Here is an 18,986-nt window from a genome sequence, read left to right on the forward strand (position 1 = left end):
TCCTAATAAAGAATATTCGGATCGCTTCTGTCTAGCTTTTTTACTCTACTCTTTTTACTCATTTTACTCTCTTTTTAAAATATTTGAAACTGAAGAATATGTTTTGTAGTTGCCACTCCGTTTATGTCCCAGATATGTATTTATATACATATGGACATACAATATTATTTTGTAACGAAATCCGTTAGTAACGGTAAAACGACCAGATTTGGAAAAGGACTCTCCTCTGTAATGAATAACGTTAACATAACGTTACTATATGTACATATGTCTTAATCGTGTAATCACAGGAAAACATTTCCCACATATTCTGTATTATCAGCATTCAGTTGTGCGAATAGAAATCGGGGATATCGGGCAAATCCATTTATATTGCGAAATCAAAACCATTTTTCCGTGTCATTGGAATCCTCCACTAGGGGAGAACTAATTGCGTGTTCAGCGCAAAAATCTTTTCGATTTATCGCCTCAGGTTGATTTCATGCCTCACAAAGACACCACACAGTCGCTGCACATCCACATATTGATGCAGTATCCAAAGGACCGAAATGAGAGGTTGGCTCCGGAGGGGAACGGAGCGAATACCCGCTGATTTATACGCTTCAATCCCACATTTTTGTTTCTTTGGCTGCCATTTAGCTAAAATATTTCATATCCGAACTGCATCGCAGTCTCGAGCCTTCGCTCCTTCGTCTTCGTTTGGCTGCCAGGCATAAGAGTAGAGCGGGACGCACTAATGGCAGAGAGTGGGAGCGAGAGAGTACGCAATGGACAGCCGCTTCCCCGTAATTATGCGATTTGTTATTCGAGATTTGAGGCGACTGTGACTGGGCACCATGTAGGCGAGGAGGCGCTGAAGAAGCAGCAGTTCCACCGAGAATGATTTAAACTGCGATTTCAATTCTGGCATTTCTGATTCGCCCAGTGTCTGGTGCAACTTGAGGCCCCCCATTCCATCTCCTCAATCCCCCGCGCGACCCCTGGACACCGCGAGCTGAATTCGAACCGCCGAGATCTGAGTATCCCAAATGATAATGCTGCGGCCATTGCATGTGCGATGGGCAGTCAGAGTCGGACGGGCGGACTGACTCCGGACCAATGGACAACATTCATTCGCTGACTGACTGACGTACTTGGGGGCTGACTGATATGGGTGGAACCAAAAGGCTCCCAGAGCGGCGGAGTCTTCTTGCTGGACGCCCTGCAGCAGTCATTATAGCCAACGAAAAATATTGGTTATATATTACAGTTTCTCAATATTTTACTCAGATTCCGAAACCAAGCGTGAAACACGAGTCATCGCTACCCTACCTTACATCAGGAGCATTAGGACAGTGAATATACATATGTACATAAGTATACTAGATTGTAAAAGTACTAGATCAAATGAAGCATATCCGTTGCCCTTCGTATTCCCACTTGCTCATCAACGAGTATCTGATAGTCGAGCAGCTCGACTACAGCGTTATAACCGTTACTCGTAGAGTAAAAGGGTATACTAGATTCGTTGAAAAGTATGTAACAGGCAAAAGGAAGCGTTTCCGACTTTATAAAGTATATATATTCTTAATCAGGATCAATAGCCGAGTCGATCTAGCCATGTCCGCCTGTCCGTATGAAGTCGAGATCTCAGGAACTATAAAATCTAGAAGGTTGAGATTCAGCATACAGATTCTAGAGCCAAAGACGCAGCGCAAGTTTGTTGACCCATGTTGCCACGCCCACTTTAACGCCCAAAAACCTCACAAGACTGCCGCGCCCACACTATTGAACCAATTTTCGAAATTTTTTCATAATTTTGTTTGTCGGTTAAATTTCTATCGATTTGCAAAAAAAATGTTGGCACGCTCACTAAATTCGCCCAACCGGTCACGCCCACACTTTGGAACAATTTTTAAATGTTTTCTCATTTTATTCTCCAATATCTATCGAAATGACAGAAAAATTATGAAATTTCGCGTTCGCATTCACACTAGCTGAGTAACGGGTATCTAATAGCCAGAACTCGACTATAGCTTTCTCTCTTGTTTTGAATTGATATCTGCTAATTAAAGGCAATGTGGAAAGTCCTCGTTTCAAGAATGTGAAAGTACCCAAAATGGCGAATAAAAGCAATGGACGTTTTAATCTGTCAAAATGAGTCGCTTCAAATGATTTTAAGGCTAAGTATTCAAAAAATATATAAAAAAAATTAAAATTAAATTAAAAATCAAGCACCAGCATTTTTGCTTGAGTGCTTGACCTTGTATGCGATCTGTTGGCCGGGCATGATTGCATGGCCTTCGTCTTCGTCTTGACTTTGGGCTTAGTCTTCATCTCCATCGCCGTCCATCGGCATCGTCCATCTTGGCCGGAACATTGTCAGTTGGTTTCGGTCTGGCATTGGGTTTTGGATAGGGGCTGGCCTTCTGAGATTCGTTAGCTCTGGGAGCAGGGATTGAGGGCATAAATCACTCCCGCGGCTGGACGATCGCGGATCGAGCGTTGAAGGGGAGGGTGACGGTCCCCCTTCCTTCAGAGTCTTCTCCCGTTGATTAATAATTAATTTGTGTTGCCTGTTGCCAGTGATTGCCTGCGGTTGCGTTGTCTCTCGCTCAGCTCACCTGACGACCTGACTCCTTTATAATGAACGGTTTGCGCACCAGTGTGTGTGAGTGTGTGTGTGTGCGACTGTAGCAGGACATTCGTCGTACATCATCCCATCCCAAAATGCGCGCCCAGTGCTCGTCGTTCGATGCCCGGCATGATTGCTTTAGCTCACTGATTGCTCCTCCAGTGCATAAATTCGCTGACTCCGAGCTGGTTCAAAGGAAATACAAAAGGAAGGAACACTCAGACGGCAGCGGCATAAATTAAGCGAGTGGTGTTTATACACTCGACAATAAATCAATTAGCAAATTTGTTATTATTATGTCCATAAATCTTCACATCCACTAAAATCCTGATTAAAATATTTTGAAATGCTCGAACGACACCAGAGGATCACTATTTAGTAATCGCATCGCGGATCTTCATTGTGCAGGCTTCTAAAAAGATGAGAACTGGTGGGCGTGGACCGACTATTTGTATTTGATTGCATGCATGTCGAAAATCGCGGATTTACTTCGCAAAAAGGGCCTGATTATTACTAAAGCGTCCATTTAAATGAAAAAAGCATTTGCTGTCCCTTTTCATTTCCAATACCATAATTTATTTTGAAATATAAGTTATTTAGGTAATTGAAGTTGGTAATATTTTTTTCTGTCAATTATATTTAATTCTGTCAATTTTTAGTTGTGTGGCTTACTCAGTTCCTGATTATCAACCAACCAATTTGGGGGGCGCCATCTGTTGCTGCTCCGATAAATAAATCGACCTTCGGCCTCGAATGCGTCACTTAAATTCTGACAGGTGACGCCCACAACTTCTGTGCTTATGCGCCATTATTAACACGTCATAACTTAGCACCAGCCGCAGCCATAAAGGTTATCGAGGGAGGAAACCATCGGGCCACTTAGTCTGCGCCAGGCTCCAAAAGTTGCCATCAATCAACGCCGAAAGTCCGTCCAAAGGATAAGCAAATGACGGGATGCAAGTGAGTCCTCCAAAGGGACGACAGGTGCCTGGTGGCGGGATGGGAGGGGCAAGTCGAACCTCACCCCTCAACCTCAATGCCGCTTATTTATGCAGAGCGCGCGGGCAGGGCGAAGCCGCAAAGTGATTTTAAATGGGGCCCATACACCAAAACACCGAAACACCGAATCACCGAAGCTCTGAAACCCTGAATCCGGAGCCGGAGTCACAGGCCGTCAAAGTTCTGTTGATGTAGTCGTTCTCGGGATGTTGGCCATGGGAGCTCGGCAGACTGGGTGAGCTCCCGTTGCCGAGCCATTAAAACACGTTGTCTAAAAAGAAAACAAAGGGCAGCCACATGGTTTACTTTACCATGCCATTGGAAAAGACTGTTAATTGAAAAGATTGGCAAAGAAAGAAAAAAGGGATGTGCATTAATTTATGAAATTGAGACGGTGTACATTTTAGCATTATTGATTAACGAATTGATCTTTTCAATAGAATATGAATATTCCACACAAATCTAAGACACTTGATAGTGGTACAAGCGTGCTATGTAGGCCAATATATGAAGCATGCCTGAATCTGGCGCCGAATCTATTGTAACACAGACAAAAATCCATATTAGCAGTTGAACATATTCAAAAAATGTCCCCAGGAACCGTGCTTCCAAATAAGATGCTCTCCCACGATATGTGCAATTTTCTCAGCCAAAATAGCAAAGGAAGAGATACAATGAAATCATAACGCTACAAAGGACGTTTGCCTGGCAAAATTAAGCGAGGTATGTTTTGTCTTCCGCTAGCTGGATTCAATTCAAATTCAATTTTAACGCAGCCGTTTCCCCGTTGCAAAAGGGTCCGACCATCGAATTCAATTCGCAAATGCTGCAACTATACTGCGGACCAGGATGAAATTATGGCCAGATCCTTTAGCAGTTTTTCCAATTTCGTCGCTTGGGAATTGTCCTCTTCTGTTGTCGCTCGCCTCCGCCGCACTCCACTGCACTGGCCCATAAAGCGCTGAAAATGCTCCATGGAGTAAATCTAATTTTGCAGGACAAGTGACTGTCATTGATTGTCGATATTTAGGAGCACGGCAACGCAGCCGCCATGATGACCAGAGGAGTGTCCTGGCCTACCCCATGTGTGTGTTGTGGCTCACAGGATTGTTCCAATCGTCAATCGTGTTGCGCGCCGGCCAGCTGCACTCAATTGGTGACTTTGCGGAGACCACAGCAAATGAAGCACGGTGGGTCGTGAATTATGCAAGTCATTAAGCTCTAAGGTATGGGGTATATATAAATTTATAACTTCGAATAAATCTTAATAAAGATCTGATGAACTGCCTCGTGTTCTGTGAGCTTTGATTCAGTTGTGTATAACAGTATTTCTTCCAATTCCACTTGATAAGTTCTTGATTACACCCACCGTACCAAACCAATCCGACTTTGCCGATTAGTCGTCCTGGCTTAAAACGCATAATTTCATACCCGATTGGACAACAGCGGTGTTGGTCAACCCAACAACTAAGCCACCCAACTCAATCCAATCCAATTCTGCATCCGATCCGATTCGCACTCCCGGCCAGGAGGACACCTTCTGAAGGCTGTACACTGTGGGCGGCATGTGTTCAGCCGTCCGAGTGCGCTGGAATGTGCGTCTATGTTTTTAGAAAATAAAATTGCATTTTCATGAACCTTTTGGGCTTGGAATTTATCTGGCGCACAGATTTCTCAACGGCGACCAAATGGGCAGGACACGCACGATGCATAAAGCGCATAAATAGCTGCTCCCGGTACGGCCTGCCCGCCCCCACACCACTGCAGTCCACCGAAAGTCGCCCAACCCCCCTGGAACATGGGTCCGGACATGCGTGCATATTTACGAGTCGACTGCGGCAGCATCAGCTGCACCAAAAACTCGATTGCCCGGTCAAAGGACTGAACATAGTCCTGTGGCCAGGAGGCCGGGGGTTTCAGGAGGGAGTCCGTGGCCGTTAGCCTCCCATTTGGCGTCACAAAATAATTACCAGAGCCAGGGTGATTGAGTTGGTAAAACGTTGCACTCGATTTTGATTTTTTGGTCAAGGGTTGGGGCATGCGGGGAGAATTTATGTGGATGCCATTGGTAGCTCCAAAGTCTCCGTAGTCGGCTTTTAAGCTAATTTCTGCAGCATCCTTTGGGCACGGACCGAAAAACCAGACCGAAACACATTTGAGTGAGTGAGCAAGATTTAGTGGCATGCATAAATGCCAAAAACAAAATGCACCAATGACACACCCCCAATGCGTTTTGCGGCATGGCCATGAGTGGTATATGTGTGTTTGGACTTTTTGGGAACCACATCCAAACAGACCATTTACCATGGAACAACTCTGGCTCCTGAGCAAGTGCAGCAGGGAACCTCATGATTTTCCCATAAATGCCACGGCAACAAAGATACGACGAGCACCAGAGAAGACAAACGAAATGTAGCGCGTTTTGGCAAAGCAACAAATAGATTTAACTATGGTAGTATTACGTCATTTTTAATTTCCACAAAATCATTTTTTATCTTTTATAGATCAACTTTTCTTCCTACATGTTTGTTGGGACATTAATATGTTGGAGAAGAGGTGCATTCTATTTATACCTTGGGAGTCTAGTTTGGTATAGAAAAGTTACCCACAGTTTTACCCAGCAACCATAAGAACTGTCAGACACTGATATTGAAACTGTAATTGGAACAACAGAGTTTTCAAACCTATATAGACTGTCCATCAGATCTATAAAACTTAAAATGCTAGAAAGTTCAGATAAAGCATGCTGAAAGGTTTTGATGTTTTTGTGTGGTTAATTGTATTGCCGATTTTACCATATATACCCGATACTAGATTCGTTGAAAAGTATGTAACAGGTAGGAAGAAGCGTTTTCGACCATATGAATCCCTATATAGCCGTTTTGGTTCGCTCCGCTGCCTCACACCTACTATATGGAAATCACTTTTCAGTATCATTTGTCAGCTGTCCAACCGACGTCATTCCGTTCAGTTCAACTCGACCATTTAGTGGTTGTAGATGTGTCACCATCAACCTGCCAGCCTTCGAAGCAATTTAATCAGTCAACGTGCTTATTGTCGCCAACCAATTCGGCAAGTGCATCCTGCAGTTGGCTTGTCAGGTCCCCTAGTGACGTTGCTCCGCTGTCCGTCCACCTCTCATTTGATTTGTCACGCGTGGACTTCCCACCATATTGACACCCCTTTTTTCAATAGTGCCATTGTTTCGAGCCCGTTGGACTCCTCAAGTGACTATAAATCAGTTTGATTTATTTACCTCGGCTGCTCATCCATTTCTCGATTGTTGTCGTAGTTGTCGCTGCTTGTGGTTTCTCGGTTGTTGCTTGTTGATGTTTCATTGCTGGATGACGCTAGTTGTCCCTTTTATGCGTGCTTCCAGCTCTACCAGCTCTTTTCAGAACTCCCAGATATCAGAGAATCATCTTCCATCTTGCAGTGCCAAAAGAGCGCATGAATACTTCTAATCCAATTTAGCCGCCAGTCTCTGCAAGTGCCTGTATCGTGACTTTTGATTTCAAATTAAGATTATTCCCTGTGGATCGCTGTGGAAGTCACAGTTTCGTGTTTCGGATCGATGCAAGACTATGGTTAATTCGTTGGGGTTCAGCTTGAGCTATGAGCTGCCTTCAATTATATTTTTTGAATAACTATTAATATATATTGATTTGATGACACTAATAAGCAAAGTTAGTATGGCTTATAGAAGTTATAAACATGCTTTGAACAAAGCGTCGAAAGAAGAAAGCATTTGTAAAGTTATATATTATATTGTGCTATTTTTTGCCATTCTTCTATTTAATTGTTGATATACCATATATGTAAAAATCGAAATTGTTTGTAAATTTATTAACTTTTTTGTATTTAACTGGATGCGTTGCCAACTCAGTTGCAATCTTTTTAAGCAAGGTTTATCCTGACCCGCAATTTTGAAAGCTATGGCATGCGCGTCAAAATACTCAGCCCCTTTGTCCGAGGCTGCAGAGTTAGTGACATAATTAAAAAGTGTCAGAGTCGTCTATGACTTCAATTACACAGGCGGACTACTCGACCGTTCCATGAATGAGAATGCTCGACATTAACAAGCCCCCGCCGATCCCCATTTTCAGATTCTTCTTAATGAATTGCGAAAACTATCTGCGCAAAAAGACGGGAGATGGGGAGAGTCTGCCAACTGGGTCACTGCCTTGTGAGTTAAAATGCATAGAAAGAGAGGGAAACACCACCGAGAGCTTGACGGAAGAGCGGGATGGCTGGCAATGGAGACGAGTGGATTGAATGATTTATTTTTGACAGGTTTTTAACTTGAAATTAAAACGGTAAATCAATTTTTGACAGCGGAGGCTGCGACAAAGCTGCCAACAGCTCTTTTGCTAATGACGATGCTACCAACACCAGCACCACCGTGTGTGTGAGTCCGTGTCTTTTGAGTGGCGTTTGACTGTACCGAAATAAAGCGACAACTTTATGCCAGAGCGTTGTGGATGAGAGGACTGTTCGGGACGAGTGCCAAAAGTTGGCGACAGTCGCTGACGAACAAGAAAGAAAGAAGCTGTCGCAACAAATGTTGCTGTCTCTGAATGGCCTCCTCACGCTTTCTCTGTCTCCGGAACCGAGTAGCTCTTGTCCTTGTCGCATCTTGACTGATATGCTTTATGGCTGTGGTGTGGCCTGGCAAAATAAATAAATTCACTCAGCGTTAAGCAAATGATGGGTCGGGGAAAGAGGCGCACATGATATGGATATTTACATAAATGATTCTCTGCCCCATACCCACATTTTGGCCCGCTTTATACGATGGCATCAAGGCCATAAATTGTCTGACGCTTAATTCTCTGTCATCTGAACTGTAATAAATTAATATAAATTTCTTGTCAACCAGCTGCGAAAAAAGAATTGATCAGAGAAGGGCCTGTAGGAAGAGTTCTATGTATTCTTCCTCTTGTATCTGTAATGGCAGAATATTTGAAGACAAGTCAAGTAGAAGTTGACAGAGGGAACAATCAATCAACGCAATATATTAGAAGTTTTACTTTTTATTTAACAAATTGCCCAAATATGCATTGAAGAACACCCAGTAACTGTGGGCAGACAAGCCCATTCTGATTAAAAGGTTCCTGCAAGTATATTAAAAATTATTGACAAATTATGATTTCTCAATTTAGCAATTAAAAAAACGTACTTTCTTAGTTTATCAGGCTGAATCTTAGTGTAAGCCATTATACCCGAACTGGTTCAGGTTTTAAGTACATGTAAGTGTACTTGATACCTGTGCGGAGACGGAGTCCATCAATAGTTACAACTCGAATTCCGGATGAGACAAGTTGAAGCGGAGTGTAAGTCAAGAGATTGTTCACACGGTCCAGCTCGAAATGATAATTGATGCATTCAAATCGCGGTGCGAGCTGTGATTGATTATGACAGGTGTGCCCAGTCATGTGGAATCAGAAGTTGAAGTCGAAGTCGGTGGTGAAGCGAATTCCGATGTCTGCCAATGTGATCGGACTTGATTGACAAGCAGGTCAAGTCAATCTGGTATCGGCATTAAGACTTCCGATCCGACATGGTCGTGGGGAGCAGACGATAGGAATACTGGACCGACTGGCGACAAATTTACGCTAGGTACGACAGATCCATTAATTGATGTAAACGCAGCCGCCCCATGAGCTCCATAGAACTCCAAATCAAGCGACTTCGTTGCGTGCGGTGGACTGCCACTTTTGGTCGATATCGAATATAGAAGTGATTTATGTTTATGTTTCGCACACACTGCCATTTGCATATATGTATGAACAAACATTCAGACGGGTAGATCGCGGCTTTTCCTTTCACGTAAGCCTAGCTTTCTAGCCTTCAGTCTTCGGCCACTGGATGTCAGTTTCCCAAACGAGACAATTTATAAATGCAGCTGCGACTTGCAAACGCATCTCTGAATGTATTTTGTGGTTGCATAAAATCGAGGTTTTCAGGCAAATAATGTATTCTAACAAAGAATGAACGTTAAGAAGTGAATTTGATTTAAGCACATGTACCACGAGGGACACAAAAACGTACCTTCTAATTTCAATGCATCATAAAAATTGATAACGATATTGGTGTATTAATTTTTTAATAGGTAACACTAGGTAAAATAGTGACACAAAATATCGTAATATATCATGTAATAATCGAAACATGCGTACACAATTATGTAAAATAATTATGTTGTAATTTGCAAGCATTGTTTTTTTTTATTAGCATTACTATTACCGAATCGGTTTTTTGCTTATCTATAAGAAGTTCCTACTGTCGGTCTGTTCTTAAAAACTCCATTTTCCAAAAGGCTAAAACTCTCGGCTAATTTTGAATTGTGTTCATCCATATTATGCTGAATCTCTCCTCTTTCTGGTGACAGCAATCCATCAGCTTTTGGGGGTTGTTTTACTGGGGTCGAAGTTTTTTCTATAGCAACCCTTAAAAAGTTATTGATTGTTGTCTGCCAGTAGAACAGAAGTGTATATTTTCAGGCCATAGCAAACATACATTTTGCTTTTTTTTTGGAAATATTGTGCAAACCACGTGTCTCTCTACTGCAGCAATTAAAAATGAAAACGTGTTGGCTTAAGGACAGGAGTAAGTATGGGTGCCTCAATTATGTGGAATAAAATGTTGAAACCCATTATGGACCCAAATCCAAATTTATGAGGACCATATCGCCCCGTATCCAGTTCCTAATTACTGCACATGTGATGCGCCTCATTCCCAACTCTGTCACATAGTCCCGCTGATCCCGCTTGCAAAGCTTTACAACTTGCCATTGCTTTCAGAACGCTCCTCGTTGGCCCACCCCTGGGAAGACATCCCCGGATTCACTGGCGATGGTCCAATCCTGAAAACCCGAAACCCCGATTCTCGGCAGCTCAACGCATTTCTGGCTGGCACTCGTCTCATGTGCGGGTGTTGCGGACATATTTATGTCGCATTTGGGAACATTTCATCCTCATAAATATTATTCATGCTCTCGTTCATTTTTTCGAGGGTTGTGGTGCTGTGGGCCCCAACCGGTCTCTAAAGCCCAACACCCCACATGGATTGCTGAGCTTTCAAAAGTGGAAAGGCGCGAAAAGTTAGTTATTGTTGTCGACTGAGCATGTGAGGAAAATATCGAGGATCGTACGAAGGCCTTTTCTTTCTGGTGTACCACTCGAATGGTACTCCCTCGGCGTTTCGGCCAGTAAATTGTCAAAGCGACAGCTACGAGGTAAGCGCAGGAAAAGAAAAAAGAAATAAGGCGATTTTCGACCATCATCGGTTTTTTGTAGTCCTCGGCATTGGCATTGGCATCGGCAATTCCTCGGGATTGATATAGTGTTGCGTGTGATATATCGCGGTCCCCTCGACATCTTGGCTTTACTTCACGCTTATCGAAGTTGCTCTTTTGGCCTGGATCGGTTCCCTCTTCTTCCACTTTGGCGTTTCAATTTTTTGCATTTATCCCCACATCTGTTGAGATGGCATCAGTTTGGCACTCACTCAGTCAGCCTTACACATCGTGTTCACTCGCGAAATGTCTCCTTCACCCTCACTCCGAAGTTCAGACTTTGCCATCAACTTGGATTCATTTTTCGCAGCCAATAAATCACCTGTCTCAAGTTCAGCTAAAAGTTTCACACACGTCATGTGCGTCGGAGAGAAATCATACATTCTGGAAGTATATACAAATTTAAATACTTAAATAATTTTAATAATTACTTAGCACTTAGAGCGTTTTCTGCCCCTCTATGTGTGAACTACAATCATAAATATGCATTCCTTTGAACAAGTTATAAGCATTTTAAACGGAAAACGTAGTGTATCTTAATTTGTAGAATTGACTTCTATACTGCTGCGAGTTAGAGGTTTTTTAATAGTCACACCCACTGTGGCCATGTCAAAGTCAGTCCCAGCATCAATGTGGGCCCAGTCCAGCTAGAGACTCAAATTGGATTAGGTTTGGGGTTCGTTCGGTCTCCGGAGATTCGGTTCGATTTCGACATTTCGGCAGAAGTTGTGCTTTAAATTGCACTGACGTCAAGTTGGCAGCCTTCATGATTGTGTCCCTTTCACTGTTGCCTCTCTGAAAGAATCACTGCTCATCTTCTTGGGCTTGGGTTCCGCCCCGCGCTTCGTCGTCGCTTCCTTTGGTTGGCTTGCAGGCCCGGGTTGATTGTAAAAAGTGCGAAAGCGAGACGAAAGGCTTCTTATCTGGCGGGGCCCATCGATAGATGTCATCTTGAGTGATTTACCGTCAACTGGGAATGTTGTCGTCAATGAATCTTCCCTTACCCCACTTCGAGGCCTGCTCTTCTTGTGATTTATGTATGTATGTATATATTTACTTTTCGCTTGGCCCGAGTATCTCTTACATCAAATACATACATGTACATACGTGCACATACATGCGCAGAAAGCTATTAAGCGGAGTCAAACGCCTGGCGCAGGGCGATGCGACACTAGCTCGGACTTCAAATGAATATAAATTAGGAGAAGGAGAAAGTGCAATTTCGGAATTTATTGAACAATAGTGGTTTCGGGGCTTATATACGGATCTAGATCTAAAAGAATCAATTTTAATCTTTTATAATAATATATATATAATATTTGATATAATATATTTAATTATATTTAATTATAATATATGCAAATATATGCAGCAAGGGGATGCCAAGTGGCGGTGAAGCCGTAGGATTTACCGTGCTCAAGCCTCGCCAAAAAGGCTCCGGCAATCGGACCATCGATTCAAGAACCAGTTCGGTGCCCAACGAACCCATAAATACGACTAAGTCGCATTGTTTAGTCTACCGATGTATTGTAAATGTCCGAGGAAATAAGTGGGGGCACAAGCCAGATGAAAGCAATTTACATGACGATTATTGTTATTAGCATTGACATTCCGCTTAACTGCAGTACTGGACCCCAGACAATTGCAAACAGAATCAATTAGACGCCTATATGCCCGATAGAAACACATGTCAGGGGTAGGCACTACCCCTGCAGATATAAGTACGAGTGTGCAATTATTCATATTTGCGCAGATGAATAAATTTAAGACGCTTGGTGGCGCTGTAATAGAATACCTTGAAGGACTACCAACACCAAAAAAATATTCTTATACTTGTACTTGTAAGTATACTTATAGATTGATTAACGATATTATTTTTTGATGATAAGTACAGCCCATTCACATTTTGGTTTGGAATGGCAAATGTTGCATGACTGTCGAGCCGCCAGCTGAGGAAATATCTGCACTTCCTGCAGCTATTGCCCAGCTCCCGCGCCTGTTGCAATTACTCATAATATCGTTTAAATTATCGGCACTCACATTGGCCGGACTTTGTTGTACGTGTTGTTTTGTTGTTTTCTAGTTTGTGCGCTTGTAGGTTTTGTACCCCTGCTGATGAGGTTGTTGTGGCTCTTGTTTTAGCTGTTGCAGTTTCAACCCAGAAGCGTTTTACCATCAGAGAGATCCAGAGGTGCAGTGAAGCCACCTTCACATCACGAGCACGCAATCACGGTGCCGCCATACGATGTCAGCCACATGCAATGCGAATAGCAGAAGGCACCACATGTGGCCACTTGGGCTCAGGGCTCGGTGCAGATCTGCGCATGTGAATATCTGAATCCTTGGGACTAGATCAGAAAGACAGCAGCGATCCATTGGTTGTGGGATTGGTTCTACGAGACACCAATAAGGGGTCTTCTATGCAGTATTTATTCAAATTGAACTTCTTGAATAACGATAATAAAATACCTAACCAAAATGTTAGATAACCCAACTTAAATTGGTCAACGTACATGTCAAATTAATACGAGCATTCACAAGCCTGGATATCCATTATACCGTTTATCTGTATGACTCAGTTGGCCAGTTGTCAAAATCAGAAGACCAAACACGGATTCGAATTAGGCCCACGTTCGGAAATCTGGACAACATACCTTAAACCTCTACCTCCAACTCTCGACTTGCATGAATTACGCAGAGGTAAATTTTAGCCGAGGATGCAACTTGCGAAACGCCGTCACTTGCAAAGTCAATTTAATGCAAAATGTGAAATGTTTTCCATCTTTTTTGATTAGCTCTAAGCTAATCTTCTCGACGATGCTTCCTGCGCTGCAGTGACGCTGGCCTGACAATGGGGAGCAACGGAAGGAAAGCTATTCAGAAGGATTCTTTAATACGAGTCTGTATATTTTTCAGCACAGAGTCCTATCAATGGCCAGCTACAACAATGGTAACAACGATGATTGCCCAGTGTGTGGTCAGGCGCCAAGACGAATCCGTTCCAGCACACCCACTTTGAGATTTCGGAGAAAAAGTGTGTTTATTTAGAATATGAAAAACCGAAAGTAATCGATTTAATAAACTGTCATCAGCATGCGACCCACCGGGTAATATTGTATTACCGCTTGTCTGGTCCTCGGTCAGGTCATCTCAAGTCACGATAATTGCACATGTATTTCAAAACGAGCAAGTCGAACAGCTAGACAATCTGATACCCATACCGACATCTGTTGGTATTTTTATAAACTTTTAATTCAAAGTGCTAAGTTCGCTTTTAAAAGTTCTGATTTCAGAAGTTCCCAAGATCAAATCGGCTAGTTATCTCTATGAATAATATATATACTTATGCTATAGTCAAGTACACTATTGTATCCCACGAGTTATGAGTATTAACATTGACTTGCTTTGGACAACAAATTATGTAGTGTCTTTCCTCTGCAGATAGCGCACAACCATGGTAAAGGAATGTTTTATGTTTTATTTGAACTACAGGCAGCATCAGAAATTTTTAAAATTTTATTGCTTGGCGGAAAATTGTTAAATTTTTAAGCGATTGCCTTTTGGAATTAGCTTGTGCCACTGTGCAGCTCAGTAAGATGAGGAGGAGGTGGACATCTTCAATGATATCTACGTGGTATCTCGTTAAGCGTTTCCATGCTAGCATCAGCAGCAGAAAATTTCATGTATGCTCTGTGAAATCCTTTATGTTGATTACATTTCTGGGTTTATTTTATTAAAAATACTCTCGCATCGCATCGCATCGCAATGCAAGGATAACACACACGCCCACTCACACCGCTATATGTGGAGAAGAAAGAAGGGAACTGAAGCGAGAACTCTGGCTCAGTCAATATTGGCAGCGTCTGGGCCCCTCTCAGGACATCCTGGCCGTCGTCCTTTCCATCGCACTGTTCCGACTGCCAAATGCACGTTGCGTGTTCGGCTGCAAAAATTTGCAATGCAGCCATCCCCCGGTCAGGTGGGCATCGATAAAACCCCAGCTCAACGGTTGCAAGTATGATGAGTGCACACAACCGCACGAAATGTTGCCTTGGAAGTTGAAAACCGGGGAAGGCGGGAATGGGAAAGAAGTGGAAGCGTCGGTCGAAGAACAGGATTGCACTCTGAAAAGAATTAGTTCGCTGAGCAATGGCATTCAGCATGACATAAATGCATATATTGTGACCATTGTTTTATTACAGGGTCAAAACGCTTTCTACAATTTTACAATTCAATTTTTATTTTTCAATTTTCCAATGTCAAAGAACTTTTGCAGCCAGCCATTCCGTGTGTGCGCGGCGAAAAAGGAAGAAGCCCTGTCAGCTGCCACGCACTCAACACTTCCCGCATCAATTACGTCATGTTAATCCAAGTGTCCACTATATGTCCGCAAAGTGACCGACCATACATCACCCACCAACGTGGGTCGTGGTTGGTGCAACATTTTCTGTTGCAATGAGCACAAAAAAACAGAATGCCAACCCGCCGACATTTCAACTGTTTTGAAGACCCCTTCCGCTTTCTCCGCATCATTGCTGCACTGCTGCACTGCTGCACTGCTGCAGTGCCAGACAACATTTCAATCAAAGGGGCAGCGATGGGGCTTGTGGCGCCCGCTGTGAAGCGTCCAATTCGCAGCGTCAGCGTAAAATGCGTTTGTGTCCACATCCTGTCCATGGCCATGTCGACGTCCACTTCCCCATCCGCCATCAGTTGCGATTCACTCACTCTCACTCACTCACTTCATTTCAGTCCTGCCTCATTCGCATGCAAAGGCGGGTGCGAATGAAGAGCAGCCACGCCAACGACAGAAAGTGCGGCGTGGAGGGAGTAGCAAACGAAAAACGGAAAAAACTGAGTTCGATTTAATTAAAACCAATTTTCGACTTTGAGCACTCCTTACCTTGTTTTGGCTTTATACGAAGACTACCAGATACGCTTTTTGACTAATGGAGGTGGAACGTTAAATGCTTTTTAAATGGTGTATTATTCAAAGACTCGCAACTCATGCTTTTACTAAGCGGTGTTCGAGTGAACTTTTAAATGAAATTGATTGATTACTAACTCCAGTTGATAGTGAATCCATTGTCTAGCGCAGCTCCGTGTTGTCGTTGCTAATGGACCCAACAGCAGTTGAGTCCGGAGTCGTTTCTGTGCAAACTGTCGGCATTGCACTTCGTTGTTTGCTCCGGATAAAAATAACATGTTTTACATACTGATATATGTTGATTTAACCAAATCCTACGTTTTTTGCTATGTAAGGCAGATCCAGGGAGCAAACGCCTTTATTAGTCAGAATGATTAAGTCGATGAAACGTGTCTAGAAAGTTTCATCAACCAACAACAATAATGCGGATTATAAAGAGCGACCAATGAAAATGCAAGCAAAATGTTTCTTCGGGGAAATTTCGGAAAAATCCTACTCCGTTAGCTAATTTCTAATTCGCCTCAGAACTTGATTGCTCATCTATGTGCAACGTCTTTAGAAATGCTATTTCTAAAATTATATGTTCTATCGCTAAATAATTTAAAATATGCTCACAAATGTACGCACACAAAATTTCATCAATTAGAGTTCGTTGTATCGTTTTACTTTCCCAATAATGCTTTAAAATATTCAAGTTGTTTGCAAACACTTTTCCATATTAGGGCGTTAGGGTGGGCGTGGCAAAATTTTTTCAAGACAAATAAAAATGAAAAAATATTAATATTAAATATTAGTATACCCTTTTAGCAAAGCCATTATTTTAGTGTTTCTTTGCTTTTACTCTACGAGTAACGGGTATAAAAATATCAAAACCTTTTTCAAATTAGTTGTCGAGACAGCTTTGGGACTCTTTGTGTGTTTTTTGGCAAAACGAATAAGAAAATAAAAAAAAAAACATTTTTCAAAAGTGTGGGCATGCTACATTGTGCTGTATTTAATTACTTTAAGGTAATTCTGATCGTTACTCAAAACTTAAAGGGTATAGTATGTAACAAGTAGTAACAAGTAACAGGACAAGTAACAAGTAGAAGGAAGCGTTTCCGACTATTTAAAGTATAAATATTCTTGATCAGGATCACTATTTAGCCATATTCGTCTGTCCATCCGCCCGCATGAACTTGGAGATTCCTTAAACTATAAAAGCAAAAAATATGCAGATGCTAATAATATCTAGCCTGCGCATGTTTGTTTTAGTACACTCTTTAACAAGTTTTCATTTTTTTATTTTATCAATTGTGTTGCTTCTTGCTATTGAAATGACAAGAGCATTTTGAACACAATGCTCTAGATATTTTATTTTATTATTTGTTTTGCCAGCTTTTGTCAAACACTTTTTAAATTTACATTTGAAATTTCTACGGAGCCCACTAGGTGAGTAACGGGTATCTGATAGTCGAGGAACTCTACTATAGCATTCTTGCCTTTTCGGAACCGTACCACTATAAGAGTAATTATTTTTTTAACAGAGCTGCAATACCGAAAACAAACGGGCTTTGCTTAATCGAACTTTTCGCCCAATTCGCATATTATTTCATGCACTTCGCCTTTCCCATCCGCCCGCTGTCCACGCACCCGCTCAGTTTCAGTCTCTCCGCAGGCCATGCTGACTTGGCCGTGCAGTGCATTGAAATCCACTTCATTTGGGTGCGATGGCAGATCCGATTGGCAATGGGCAAAATCAGAGTGACTGCCTCGGCCGTAGAGGGAGACGGGAAATGGATGGGCGAAAGAGACGGACGGAGCGACATGCACAGAGCCCGAGCACATTGAAGGGTATTAACAGTCATTATTCAATGATATCTGACTGCGGACACTGCAGGACAGGGACATCATCATTCGTGCGGAATGTTCGGATTCGCATTCGCAGTTGAAAATGGATCGATTTACCACCCACCCCTGGCCACCACCGTTCCACGAGAGGATCAACAGACACTGGAGAAAAGGATGAAAAGCGCGGATGAACTATTTTTTGAGTGACCCGCTGATTCTATTAGTCTGCTAAGTTTGTAATGCTGCCTAATTAAACGTAGTAATTTGTAAAACGAAAAGTTGTAATACTTGAAATTCGATATTAATGGTAGAGTAGCGTGTATCTCAGACGACTTTTATAGTTTCGTGTCAAAAAAATAATACTAATTTATATTTAATTTTAAGGGAGTTGTATAGAAATATTATTTTGTTTATACCCAATTCGATTTTTTTGCGTGCAGGACTCAAAGTTGGATGTCCTGGAATGTGCATATGCATATCCTTAATTATGATTATTGTTATTTTCGACTCCAAACGTCGCATTTAATGCAAGCTGAATCTCTCACCACCTCTCCCGCTTCCCACCGATTTGCAACACCCCCCGCCGGCCAACGTCTGGCTCGTTATGTTGTCATAAATTTGGCGCTTTGGTGGCGGCCAGGATCCAAATGGCGGGCCCAAAATGACGTCTGGCCCATTAAAATATCGAACGCAGTCAGTCGACTGTCAGTCGACCCTTCGGCCGTCAGTGGCCCGCACCACCCTTTTCTTGGTGAAGTGCAATATGGGGCCATTTCAAAAATACCATTATTTCCCCCACTCAGTCCTTCGCCATCGCGTCAGATGTTTTTCGCGCAGAGCTCGCCATTTCGTGTGATTTGTGTCCCTTTTCAGAAGCGGCAAAACCAACAGCCTTAGCATCGGCAACTACAGCTTCCAGTCACTAGTGGGCCGATGCTGACAGACACGGTAATCTACTAATTTTTGAAACCATCTGTCTGTGCAAGCGAGCAAAGTAGAGCTATTTACATATGTCGATAGCATCAGCTGATATCGAAAACTAGGATTGGACTCAACGACGCTAAACACTGAACATTTGCCCTTTCAGAAGGACAACTTTTCGGCCCCAAGTCTCTGTTGTGAAAAACTGGCTGTACTTAGATTAAAAGGGTTGTTGGCTCAAGCAAACGTTTTAATTCTCCCCAATTTATATGCACTCGTAATTCTCCTCCCAATAGGTGCACTGGCATCAGGGAGATGCTGTGTTGAATGGTTTCGGGAGGGCTTTGATGCTTGCTTGCACGACTCATTGAACAAACATATAAAAAATCATTAGTTTT

The sequence above is a fragment of the Drosophila sechellia genome, chromosome 2L (genome assembly GCF_004382195.2).
Source record: "Drosophila sechellia strain sech25 chromosome 2L, ASM438219v1, whole genome shotgun sequence".
Lineage (NCBI taxonomy): Eukaryota > Metazoa > Arthropoda > Insecta > Diptera > Drosophilidae > Drosophila > Drosophila sechellia.